The 12,485-nt window shown below is 36.0% G+C and overlaps 1 protein-coding gene across 8 annotated transcripts in view; it reads right to left on the reverse strand.

Moving 5' to 3' along the window:
• Positions 1–12,485, reverse strand: part of slitrk3 (SLIT and NTRK like family member 3) — a 48,311-nt gene that overhangs the window by 20,896 nt on the left and 14,930 nt on the right. For 5 of the 8 annotated variants that reach the window (XR_010004792.1, XR_010004789.1, XR_505846.3 and 2 more), the window contains one exon: positions 7,230–7,316. The exons of the other annotated variants lie outside the window; for them this stretch is intronic. The gene's annotated coding sequence lies outside the window, so the exon portion shown is untranslated. The remainder of the gene's footprint in view (positions 1–7,229; positions 7,317–12,485) is intronic. 8 annotated transcript variants of the gene reach the window in all.

Below are 12,485 nucleotides of genomic sequence, written 5' to 3' on the forward strand. Positions count from 1 at the left end.
GTCCCTTGAGTTCACTTGCCCTTGTTTCTAAAGTGAAACCAAAGGATTAAATGTAATGTAATGCTGAAAGAGGGAAAAGCAGAGTTGCACTCACACACAGGAATTTACCGCTGCTCAAGTAGTAGGCCAACAGAGAATGTACACAGGCTGTGCAATTTGTCCAATGGGACAGAACAGCATGTATATAGAATTTGTCTTTTTGTCCCTATGTTCTGGAGAAAAAAGGAGGGAGGAGAAGTGGGAATTCACTTCTGCAAGCATACGACAACCTGCCATCACAGTAATGATACAACTGGATTCAGAACAAAATATTAAGATTTTGATTTCTAAAAGAACACACATTTCTGAGTCTTGTTGATGCAAGACTTTGTCACACGTTTCCTTTAACGCCTGTCTATTTTTCTTCTTCTAATTTAGCAGCATGCATGTGTGCAATGATAGTACTTTATAAATATACATATGGTCATGTTATTTTTATTTCTGGTATATACTGAATTCACATGTGACCATTCATATGAGCTTTTATGCTGGTTTGCCACTGATACGATTTTTAGGGGGAGGAGAATCCCACCTAAATGCATATTTAAATATTTTAATTTCATGAAATATTTATTATATATTTACCTTAACATTTTCAGAAATTCTATTTCTGGCCCATGTCAATTTCACACGTGGCCATTCATAAGTTTTGTTCCTAAATTAGACTACTGTTGCCAATGTTCTCCTTTTGTTTTTATTTTGCCCCCAAGGCAGTGGGGCAAGGATCATATTTAAATGCTTCATGCAAAATATGTATTTTATATTTTAAGGTATAGTTAATTATATTTCTCTTAATTTTTTAAAAAGGTGTTAAAACAATAATTGATGTTTGAATGAACCTATCTCTCTTTCTCCATTTTTGCCCTTATGTATGAAGAACAGAAGAGTCATATCACATACTAGTCCTGTATACAAATCTAATCGTCAGATTTGGGGAGATAATTTAACAACCTTCAGCTTTAGGAAGATAAATAAGAGATAATATGAGCATGTGGAACAGATTCATCCAAGAAAGGCATGATTATTTTCCTCTAAATTTTTCTCTCCTCCACATTTACGAAACTTCCAAAAGGAAATTTGAATTCCCTTCAGGGCACCAACATACCATCAGGAGACAGGTAGGAATATTTATGGCAGAGGAGTAACTAGGGCACATTCTACCTCACACAAATCCTTTTTAGAAATGCATCATTCAAAGAACAAAGTTATTTTTTGCTAGGAGACAAAACCAAACTGGTTGGTTCTTCCCCAATACAATTTCTGTGTTGTTCTTAAAGGCTGCTGTCAACTCTGGCATTTTGAAGGCACAGAGAGAAAAGACCAAATTGCTACTCTGCAGGCGTATGTTGCACTTAGTACGAAATATTTATAAATGCATACTTTGAATGTGCCAGCTTGAAGTTTATGTTTAAGGTTTACAATTCCAAAAGCAACTGTGTTTCATTGACAAGCACAGTAGTCTCTCAATTAACTGGCACTCATGGGGATTGCTAAGTAAAGGTAAAGGTTTTCCCCTGACATTAAGTGTAGTCGTGTCTGACTCTGGGGGTTGGTGCTCATCTCCATTTCTAAGCCGAAGAGCTGGCATTGTCCATAGACACCTCCAAGGTCATGTGGCCAGCATGACTGCATGGAGTACTGTTACCTTCCTGCTAGAGAGGTACCTATTGATCTATTCACATTTGCATGTTTTTGAATTGCTAGGTTGGCAGAAGCTGGGGCTAACAGAGGGAGCTCACTCCGCTCCCCAGATTTGAACTGCTGATCTTTTGGTCAGCAAGTTCAGTGGCTCAGCGGTTTAACCCACTGTGCTATCAGGGGCTCCTTGGGGATTGCTAGATGCCGAATAAATGTAGTTTCTGATAACTTGAGAGTTAATCTTAAAAACAGGCCTAACACTATACCCCATACTATACCATAACATAAGCTCTGAATTGACTTGATAGTAATATTGAAATAATGAAATTGAAAACAAATTAAGACAAATAAAAGAGAACTTAATGTAATATAATAGTTGTAGTGTTTGACTGTATTATAAAAACAGGACTTTAAAAAAGTATTATTTCTTTTTTGGGGGGGGGGGGGAGTTGCTTAGAATATCCCATTGCTTGGGTTCTGGTTAGCTGAGGCTGGATCTACACTCCAGTTTTAGAATGCAGATTAACTGCACTATACTGGATCATATGAGTCTACACTGCCATTTAATCCAGTTCAATGCAATTAATCTGCTTTCTGAAACAACAGTATATGTCAGTGTGGATTCATCCTGAGAGTCTACTATAGTTCTGTTCGTGGCTTTTAGCTATGGCATTTAAAGAACTCTCCATTGTCATTGGCCACATATTCCAGCATATCTGAGACATTCTAAAACTCAGTGGTCTTTGCTCTTCTCACTAACTATCTGATTAGCCTCAGCTAGAAACAGCAAAATACACCTTTAACATGATGCAGAAAACAACAGGGAAACGTTTGAATCCAAAAATGTACATTTTTCCATGTTGAACCTTCTTGGACTGCATCCCAGCATAGAAAAAGTGTCAAAGCCAATGATGGATGCACATACTGTATACCTCATTTACCCATCACAGAGCCCAAGATCTTTTGCTATAAAAGACAAAATAGCGCCCACTCACCCCACCCTTCATACAATAACCATTTGGGTATTTATTTACTCAGTATTGACTTGGACACTTGCAACTGCATAGAACTCTCACCATATATTAACTTTTGGCTTGGTGGCCTACAAATGTGGATTCTAACATCTCTATATTATTGCCACCCAATGCAAGCAATGCTCAGATTACATCAAGCCTCCTTGCCTTTGACATTTGGAAATCATTACAGCACACTGGTTATCTAACAAAATGCCCTTTTTATCTCATGAACTAATGTGACCCTGCCCTAGTTTCAGCTGTCTGCAAAGAGTTCAGCATGATCCCTGACCTGACCCTCTGCCTATCCACCCCAACCTTTTTCATTGCTCTTTAAGCTCTACTACACCATGGGTCAATTTGTCTTTCCACAATACAAAACAAAACAGCACATTGTTTCTATCTTTCACTGCTTTCTTGCAAACTAGAAGTACTCCATAAGCAAGCCAACATGTTGGTTATACCTTACAAGACATAGATGATAAGACCTAGAGATTCAAGAACAAAATACCAGGCTTCAGAGACTATGTGAAAAAGCGATGAAACCTAGCTGAAAGGGGGAAATTTTCAAGGCCAATGTTCTTCTCCTATCTGAAGCAAAATCCAAGCACAAGAAGTGTTCTTGGCTGCCCTCCTCACTTCCTGTAAATCATTCTAGCCATTTAGGGTTATAAAGAATATTTGCATCTTTATGAAAAATGATGCCTTGACATGTAGAGACACCCCATTCAAAAAACTGCCCATCACAGCAAGTTTTTGCCCTTTGCTTCTGTAAGAAAAGAAAACACCAGAAGAAAAGAACAGAAGACCAGCACTTTTTCAGCAGCAGCAGCAATAACAAAAAAGAAAAAGATGCTGGTGCAAAATGTCGTATTTTGCAAAAATATTTCTTTTTACACAAAACCTAACATTGTTAGAAATAAAGCTTTTCCAAAAATGTCTGCAGAAGATTACAAATGCCAAAGAAATTACAAATTTGCCAGAACTCTTGTTATTTTTTCCTGTGATAAAATCTTTTGAAATTTTTCACATATCTATGATAACAAAGTAAGCAAACAGCTGTCTTTTGCTTCCCAAACTCCCTTTTTCCTTCCCTCGACTCAAAAATAGCTGGCACTGCAGTAAGTCCTTTCTGAGAGGAAAGAGATCAAAGGTCACCTCATTGGACTGATATCTATCTATCTATCTATCTATCTATCTATCTATCTATCTATCTATCTATCTATCTATCTATCTATCTATCCATCCATCCATCCTTTGGAAGAATTATAGACCTAATAGTCTCCTGTACTTTAGAATACCATTTACTAGGGTGATCTGATTAATTATGTTATTAAATCTTTGAGAACACTTTAAACTCCCTACTCCTCTAGGCAATGTTCTTCCATTTATCCCATGAAAAATGCCAAAAAAGAAAAAAAAAACAATCAAATCTACATCAATAACAACCCTATGACCCATCTACAAGGTAGGGCAGCTGCCAGGGTTTATTACAGAGGTTCACAATTTAAACTGTGGTATTCATATGCGAAGTGCTTGCTCTACCATTGAGCCATCTCACTAAAATTTTGATGTGCATAACTATAGTTATATAAAATGGGGTTGTACTTACTTGCTCCCATGTGCTAAAATGAGGCAGCTCAAAATGTTTTTCATTATCTAAAGGATGGTAATAGTTTCTATGTATTTTCAGTGAGGGGCTATTCATGTTTGTGATGTTTGTGCTTGACATTGCATAATGCAGACTACAATTCCTACTGCCTTGGTGAACTGACTTTTTAAAAGAATAAGAACTGAATAGTTGTTTGTCTCTTTTTGATCAAGGAATCAGGTCCTCTGTGTTTTGTGTCTGTGTCTTCACAAAGGAAAAAAAAAGATTAGTTTTATACAGAGGCACCATGGTCAAATTGCAGAAACCCTGACTGAAACTAAAGGGCTTGTAGCTTTCATATAGGAGACAAGAAACCTTACATTTGCCAATTTCTTAAAAGAGGCACATGAACATTTCAAAACAGCTTTTATCAAGAATAAGCAGTTTTGTGGCCTGTGATCATGTGCATTCTTGGAAGCTTAAGAGGGTGATTTCTGCTTCATACTTGGATGGAAAACTCCTAACAAACGTCAGATGTTGTGGTTATATTTCCGGGGGGGGGGGGGGGGGGACATACAATGATATGATTGGCAGATAAATCTCTAAGTTTTTCTTGCCTATGAAAATCCTATGAAATTCATGAGATTGTCATAAATCAACAAATGGCTTGAAGGCATATACACACACATTTTGCCGATGAAAAAGAAAGCTGATTCCTATAGGGTCAACAAACAATTTACATGAAACAAAAAGCATTTCCTTTGTAGGTAGCCTTTTCCAACCCATCTAGATGTACAAACGGGCATTAACGAGTTACATTATTTATTATGCATTACTGCAATCATGAATATATAGCAACAGCTGAGCCAAATTTACTTGTGACGTTAGCATATTTTGGCAGCTTATTTTGAGGGAAACTGTTATTTTTCTTTAATCCATCCCCTGCCCAAATGACTTCACTTATTCTTTCACAGAATGTGCTCATCTCCCTTCCAGATATTGCATAATCTGACTGGCTATCTTGCAGTGTGAGATTATACCATTTTCTATGTTGCTGGACCAGATCGCTTACTTTGTTTTTCCAGAAAGAAGAGGCAGTTTGGGTGAGTGGATGTCCCAGAGAGCCAGTAGCACATGAGACAGTGCTTCCTAACAGGATTTTATGTTAAAACAAGTATTTGCATAATCTAAGTGTGTGTGTGTGAGGGGGGACAATTAGCTGGAAGAATGCTATCTCATACTGTGAAACAGAAGAATATCCATGGCACTTTGCAATCTTTTTGATTGCTTTGAAACATTGTCATTTCTATATTGCCAAGATACACATTCATTCATCCACGGCATGCATACTGTTGTGCCTCATATTATAAAATTGCAAAATGAAATAAATAAAACAATGTAGTATTGATCTAAGGTACTGGAAGAGTAAAAATTATGAGTGGACAAATTGAAAAGATTATTAAAGCTGCCAGCATGGTATATAAGATGTTTTGACTTTCATGAGTACATCCTGTTCATTTCTGTTTGACTATCTTTATACTTCTGATTTGTCCTCAAATGGGCTTCTTCTTAATTTTGCTGTAATATTTCTGTTGGGGTCCCTGGTATGTGTTTTTGACCTTCTGGTCTTCTCTGTCTATTACTAATATTTCTTTTACTGTGTGACTTCCTCAGGTCTCATGTCTTTTAATGCCATATGCAAATGAAACTCAACTGTATCTCCCTACTCACTTTTCCAATTGAAACATTTACATTGAAATTTTGCCATGCATGTTGAAGACCCAGTTTCTCTTTTTTTTTTTCTTAAATTGTCTTCTTTGCATACTCTATCCTTGGCCTTTAATAATGTTATCATACATCCTGATGCATTATTTAGGCAGAGGAACTGATCCTTGATAAAGAACATCACCAGTATACAAAATTTCATCATAGAATAGTTATCCATAAACCAGGGATGGACAAAGAACCTTCAAGATTATTTTGAGGGCAATTATTTTGACGTCTGTGGACAATAGCTTTTTTAGCTAAAAAATTGAGAACTCCTTTTTTTTAGAAGCTTCCACAAATGGAAATTCATCTTTTCAATATTTGCGTTGTTTACATCACAATATTGTTTTTTTCACAATTTGTTCTTTCTTTTCCCATTTTTCGAGCATTTTTATACTTTCTTTGGCCTCTAGAGACACAAAGTGGTGCATCCCTTCAACATACAATCTAGACACAACATAGAATTATATGTACATTTTTGATCTGGTAACCCAAAACACAGAAAGAGAGATGCTATATTATCAGAACACACTTTTTTTTTAAAGAAATAATCCTTAACATAAATCTGCTATATTAGTGTAATTAATGTATCTTTCCTGTTATATTAATATAATTCTCTCTTCAAAAGAATACTGTCCATATTTGCAATTTTAATTTCAAGAGCTAGAATGTAGGTCATCACTTCCTTGATTACATGAAATTACTTGTGGTTAAATGTGAAAATATAGTATGAGAGTTATACTGCTGAAGGAGAAATAATAAGAAAACCTAAATCACTTTATGACAACTTGACTCTCAAGTAATTTCTGAATTTGTAGGATTTTAAATTTATTTTAAACATCAAGTATTATATTCTATTGTTTCTTCCAACTATAATAGACCAATTGATGAAATGGCAATTTAGCAACTCAATGAATGCATAACTTGCACTGACTTAATAAATTTCCAGATGGAATGAATTTCAGTTCATATATTCCTAGGTTCTCTGTCATGGATCCTGAGCTTTATTCCATAAATGGAAAGGTGCACAACCATGTGAAGGAATCCACTAGTTAAAATGGGAGAAGTAACCTCCACCAATTTTGTAAACATACTTTGTAATGGATTTGTCTCAAATACAAACTAATGTTCTAACAGGAAATCAAATGGATTGTAAATGAAAGAGAAATGTTTTTACATACCAGCCTTCACTGACTGCCATACCATCCTTGTGAGGTCAGCAGACATTATAGGCTATACAACAAACACAAGCTCCACTGAATCCCCGTCTGTAATGTAGAGAGATGTTGAGAACATATGTGCTTTTTAGAAAAGTGCTGCTATGGTTATACTTCCCACAGTGAAAAGCCCTACAAATAACATAAAAATCAATTCACACATGATTCCCCCCCCCCTCTCCATAAAGGCAAATAATAGCTCTCCAACACATGCAATTGCAGGAAAGTTATGTTTTCCTAACTCTTTATGATGCTTTTTTATGAAGACATCTCCACATAGGTGGTAAACAAAATCTTATCTGAAATGTCTCATAAGCTTCTTAAATATGTCAAATTTCTAGAATGGAATAGATATTCAGACTATGATTCCTTTTAAGCACCAATGTAAAATTCAGTTCAAAAATTGAGAAAATCTCATCTGAATAAGGAATGGTTGACTTCATAAACCTATTTCTGCTCATGTACTTTCCCTAATGATCTCTCTTTACACACTCAACATGTCAGGTGATGGGACCTTTTAAAAAACAGTCTAATGATGGATATTTTGGATCAGGGTATGAACTGGCACAAAACATGTATTGATTTGCATAGAATAATATGTTGTCATGCATCTTTATCCTAGCCTTTAGCATCTTTTCTCAGGGTAATTAATATAGTTGTCTTCTTGCATTTGTCACAACAATCATGTGAGGCAAGTTAGTCCAGGGGTGAATTCCTGGTCATAGTTCATTCAGTAAACATCATGCTTGATAAGGGATTTGAAACCAGACCTGTCTCCTCTAAAACAAAACTCTAGACACCATGATACAGTGGCATGTTGAACTAAGCTGAGAAGAACAATAACTAATAGATTTGGACCATATGCATGCACACTTGCAAACTTGCTCACTTATACAGACACACACATGAACATGAAATTATCTCCAGATCACCCTTGGCGTATATATTGAGTTATGTTTACACAAACTCTCTCATTTCGGTTTATGGTTTCTTGTTAATGTAAACTCTACCTACTCTATAATGAATATATTACTATTTTCAAAAGCTGAAACTGCTTTGATAGCTATTGGCACAAGAAAGGACAACATACAGATCATGGACTATATGCCACAAGGTGCAGATACAATTATATGGCAGTAGTCATAAATGTTCAGCACACTGAATGCTGCTGTTGGCCAATCCTCATATCTCATGCGTTCTATATCCACCATGCAGCTCCAGGTTTCAATAGTAGAGCCCAATAATCCCTCCCCTTTTACACATTTATCTACTTCTCCCATCTATATTCACAACCGTAGCCATTACTGCAGCACCCATATACAGGCAGTCCCCAAGTTACAAACAAGATGAGTTCTGTAGATTTGTTTGTAAGTTGGAACAGATACATTTTTAAGTGTAACTACAGCCAACTATATGTAAATTTTAGCTTCGGATAGCATAGGAGTAAATGGTGTTTGTTTTGCTGTCTGTGCCCCTGTTCAGAAGATTTCACCTCACATTCAAATTTGGCTTATTGCGGAAACAAGGATTGGTGATAAACCTTAAGTAGAGACACTTTTTTTCTCATGGTAACTCTTTCAGGAGTGAATTCCCTTTCTAGGAGTAGGTTTCTTGCACTTCCTGTTATCTCACTCCCATTCCTAACTGTGAGTCAAGTATGTTAGATGTTTGTAACTTGAGACTGCCTTTATGCAAAATGGGTGGGTCCATGATCAATGTTTAAAGAGACATGCATAATGACAATGAAAATCAAAAGGAAACTGGGGAATACTGTTTTGGTTACACATTGATTGGTAGTTACACCAAACATTCACTAGTGTATCCAGGGGAAGCATGTTGATATATAATTCATAAATTCAGGGTCATGGTTATGCCACAGAAAAGCAAACAAACATATTTAAAATAATCCACACATTCACATTATATGATGTTAATAATAGTATGCATATGACAATTATTTTGCTAACATCATAGCACTTAGATCAGTAGTTCCCAACCTGTGGGTCCTCAGGTGTTTTGACCTTCAAATCCCAGAAATTCCAGCCAGTTTACCAGCTGTTAGTATTTCTGGGAGTTGAAGGCCAAAATATCTGGAGACCCACAGGTTGAGAACCACTGACTTAGATTCAGCATGTGATAAAGAGTTTCAGGTTCCAGTAACTAGAATTAAATGGGTAGCTTTCAGTTCATGTAGACATCTGTATTGTCTGTATCAGATATATGTCAGTGATAATAAAAATAAATGTTTGGAAATACAGTGAAGCATCTTTTCTTGGACTATAACATGTTGGCTTTCAGTTGAGAGTACTTAGTTCGAATGCCAATCCCCATATAATTTTTTTAAAAACATGTTTTCAGAAAACTGAAATCAAGTAAATGAGAAAGCTGGACAACTTTGTTTTTGGCATGGAGGAAAATCAGAACCTTATTATATAATCTGTGATATGCTATATTTTCTGATTTCAATTAATTTAAACGTATCAGCAGCTGGTCAAATTGAGAACTTTGAAAAGTTACTTTTTTTGGTACCCTAGCTCCCAGAATCCCTATGTTCCTTAAGGAATTCTAAAAATACTGGTCCATCCATCCATCCATCCTGAGATAGATAGATAGATAGATAGATAGATAGATAGATAGATAGATAGATAGATAGATTAGATTAGATTAGATTAGATTAGATAGATCTACTTTCTCTCAGACTTGGACATAAGGCAGTTCATAAAAAGGAAGAAAACACAATAAAAATACATACAGTTAAAACATACAATATTAAGATTATAACAGTTATTAAACAATAACAGAATTAAAAGTATTTAAAGGTTTACTTTAAAACAAAGATTGATAACAGTGCAATATTACAGAAATCTATTTTCTTGTTTAAAAAAACTAGTTCCAAGTACGTGTTGACCTTTCAAGAAATAGAGAACAAGGAGCCAAATCTGCTTCCCTAGGGAATGAGTTCCCCCCTCTGTGGGAGCAATCACATCTTCTCCTGCATTTCCACCAGTCGTAACTGTGAAGATGGTGGGATAGAACAAAGTGCCTCTTAAAAGCTCGGTGAGACTCTTATAGGAAGAAGTGGTTCTTCACATAGGGTGGACCTGAGGTTATATAAGTCAAAGCCAGCATTTGTATTTTGTCTGGAAGCAATCAGTAGAGCTGTTGCAACAAGGGAGTTGTATGAACCATGAAAACAGCACATATTAGCAATCTGGCTGCAGCTCTTTGGAACAGTTCAAGTTTCCAAAGATTCTTCAAAAGCAGCTTCACAAAGAGTACATTATAGCAATGTGTCCCTGTAGCCAAATCAGACATTCCAAGGAATGGGTGTGGCTGGTATACAAAAAAGAAAGAAAAAAAAAGCAAAACAAAAAAAACCACTTTTGGTTAGATCATTAATCTATCTGCCTCAATCTTGCCTATTTTAATTGCTGCTACCTTTCTGAGTTCTCATAGGGATATCTTTCTCAAAGTGAGAATTTATCTCAGGAGCTGCAAATTTAACCTATAATGAACCTTGTGTATAATATGATCAGTACTTTACCACACCTAGTTTCCAGTTTGTCTCTGTGAGCACAATTGGTCCTGCGTCTGAGTAAACATTTTCAATATTTTGATGCAAAAACAGAAGTATTTTCTTCTGAGCTGTACACATTTTGAAGATCAACATGCTTAGCCTAATGTAAATTATTTTTCTTAATATAAGCTACTATTTGCCACTATGAATTCAAAAGTGAATGAAATATAGGTCAAATCAACAAAATAAAAATTTGGTAAATGGCATATCTATAATAACAAAAATATAGTTTTTCTCTGTGAAACAAGTATAATGAAAATAGGTGAAACAACCTAAAACAAATGTTTTGCACACACAATATAAGAGAGTTTACAATTAACAGAACTCTAGTTGAACAACTACTACTTAACAAAATGGTTGTCAAGTAGTTGAACCTTGACTCCAAAACCGATCACAATCACAGCTTCAGCATTCCAGTAGCCTGTACCTTCTGCACTTTATTATACTGATTAGCTCTTTCTCCATCCATCTCATTTATTTATAGAATGCTGAGTCAAATATTAATGATGAGTGTTTTCAGAAAATGATCTGCAAAATATTGTTGTCAAGAGGTTTTCTTTAGGGTAAGAATGGGAAATGAATGTGAATATTTTCCCATGTACTAATAATCTTTTGTAAAAAGAAATTGCATTCATATATCACTTTAGAATGTTCAAACGAGTCTGCAAAGGAGATAGCAAATTCAGAGTTATTTTAATTGACTGTTGCTGACATCAAAGGATGAATCAGAACACTGTATTTCCTGGGTATCTTTTCAACAAATGCAATACAAACAACTAGAGAGAGAAGTGAGAGAAGGAGCCATCCTTTAGTCTAGTATAAAACAACTGCCACTTGAGTCTTCTCTCTCAGAACTGCCTCATTCAATTGTCATAGCACCTGGCTTTGTTTATTTCCTGTCTCTTTTGCATGACATCTATTGTTTTGAACCCAAGTATGTTACATTGTGACTCTCCAAATGCTGAACTGCAATTCCCATCATACTTGACCACTGGCTATAATGGTTAAGGTTAATCATGAGGACCTAGGTTTTTAAAAAGGTTTTTAAGATCATCAGGAGCTGCTGTGATTTTATAAGCTTTCAATGATGTTTGATACTGTTTTCATACTTGTACATTTTAAGTTGTATTGCAATGCTTTTAGTTGTGAGCCGCTTTGAGTCTCCGTATGGAGAGAAAAAGAGGGATATAAATATAATAATAATAATAACAATAGGAGCCACTGGTGATGCAGTGGGTTAAACCACTGAGCTGCTGAACTTGCTGACCGAAAGGTCGGCAGTTCGAATCCAGGGAGCAGGATGAGCTCCTGCTGTTAGCCCCAGCTTCTGCCAACCTAGCAGTTTGCAAATATGCATATATGAGTAGATCAATAGGTACAGCTCTGGCAGGAAGGATCTCTACAGATAACGCTGGCTGTTCGGCTTAGAAATGGAGATGAGTACCAACCCCCAGAGTCGGACACAACTCAACTTAATGTCAAGGGAAAACCTTTACTTTTACAACTACTCCTAATAGGTTTGTTAAGTATTATTTTAAGGCATAACCTTTATCTGAGACCAGGAAAGCCTGTCCCTTATCAATCTGCCTGTTTCCCTTATAAAAAGGGGTGCCCTCCATTTGAAAGTTGGAAAAAATATCCTT

This window comes from Anolis carolinensis, chromosome 3 (assembly GCF_035594765.1).
Source record: "Anolis carolinensis isolate JA03-04 chromosome 3, rAnoCar3.1.pri, whole genome shotgun sequence".
Lineage (NCBI taxonomy): Eukaryota > Metazoa > Chordata > Lepidosauria > Squamata > Dactyloidae > Anolis > Anolis carolinensis.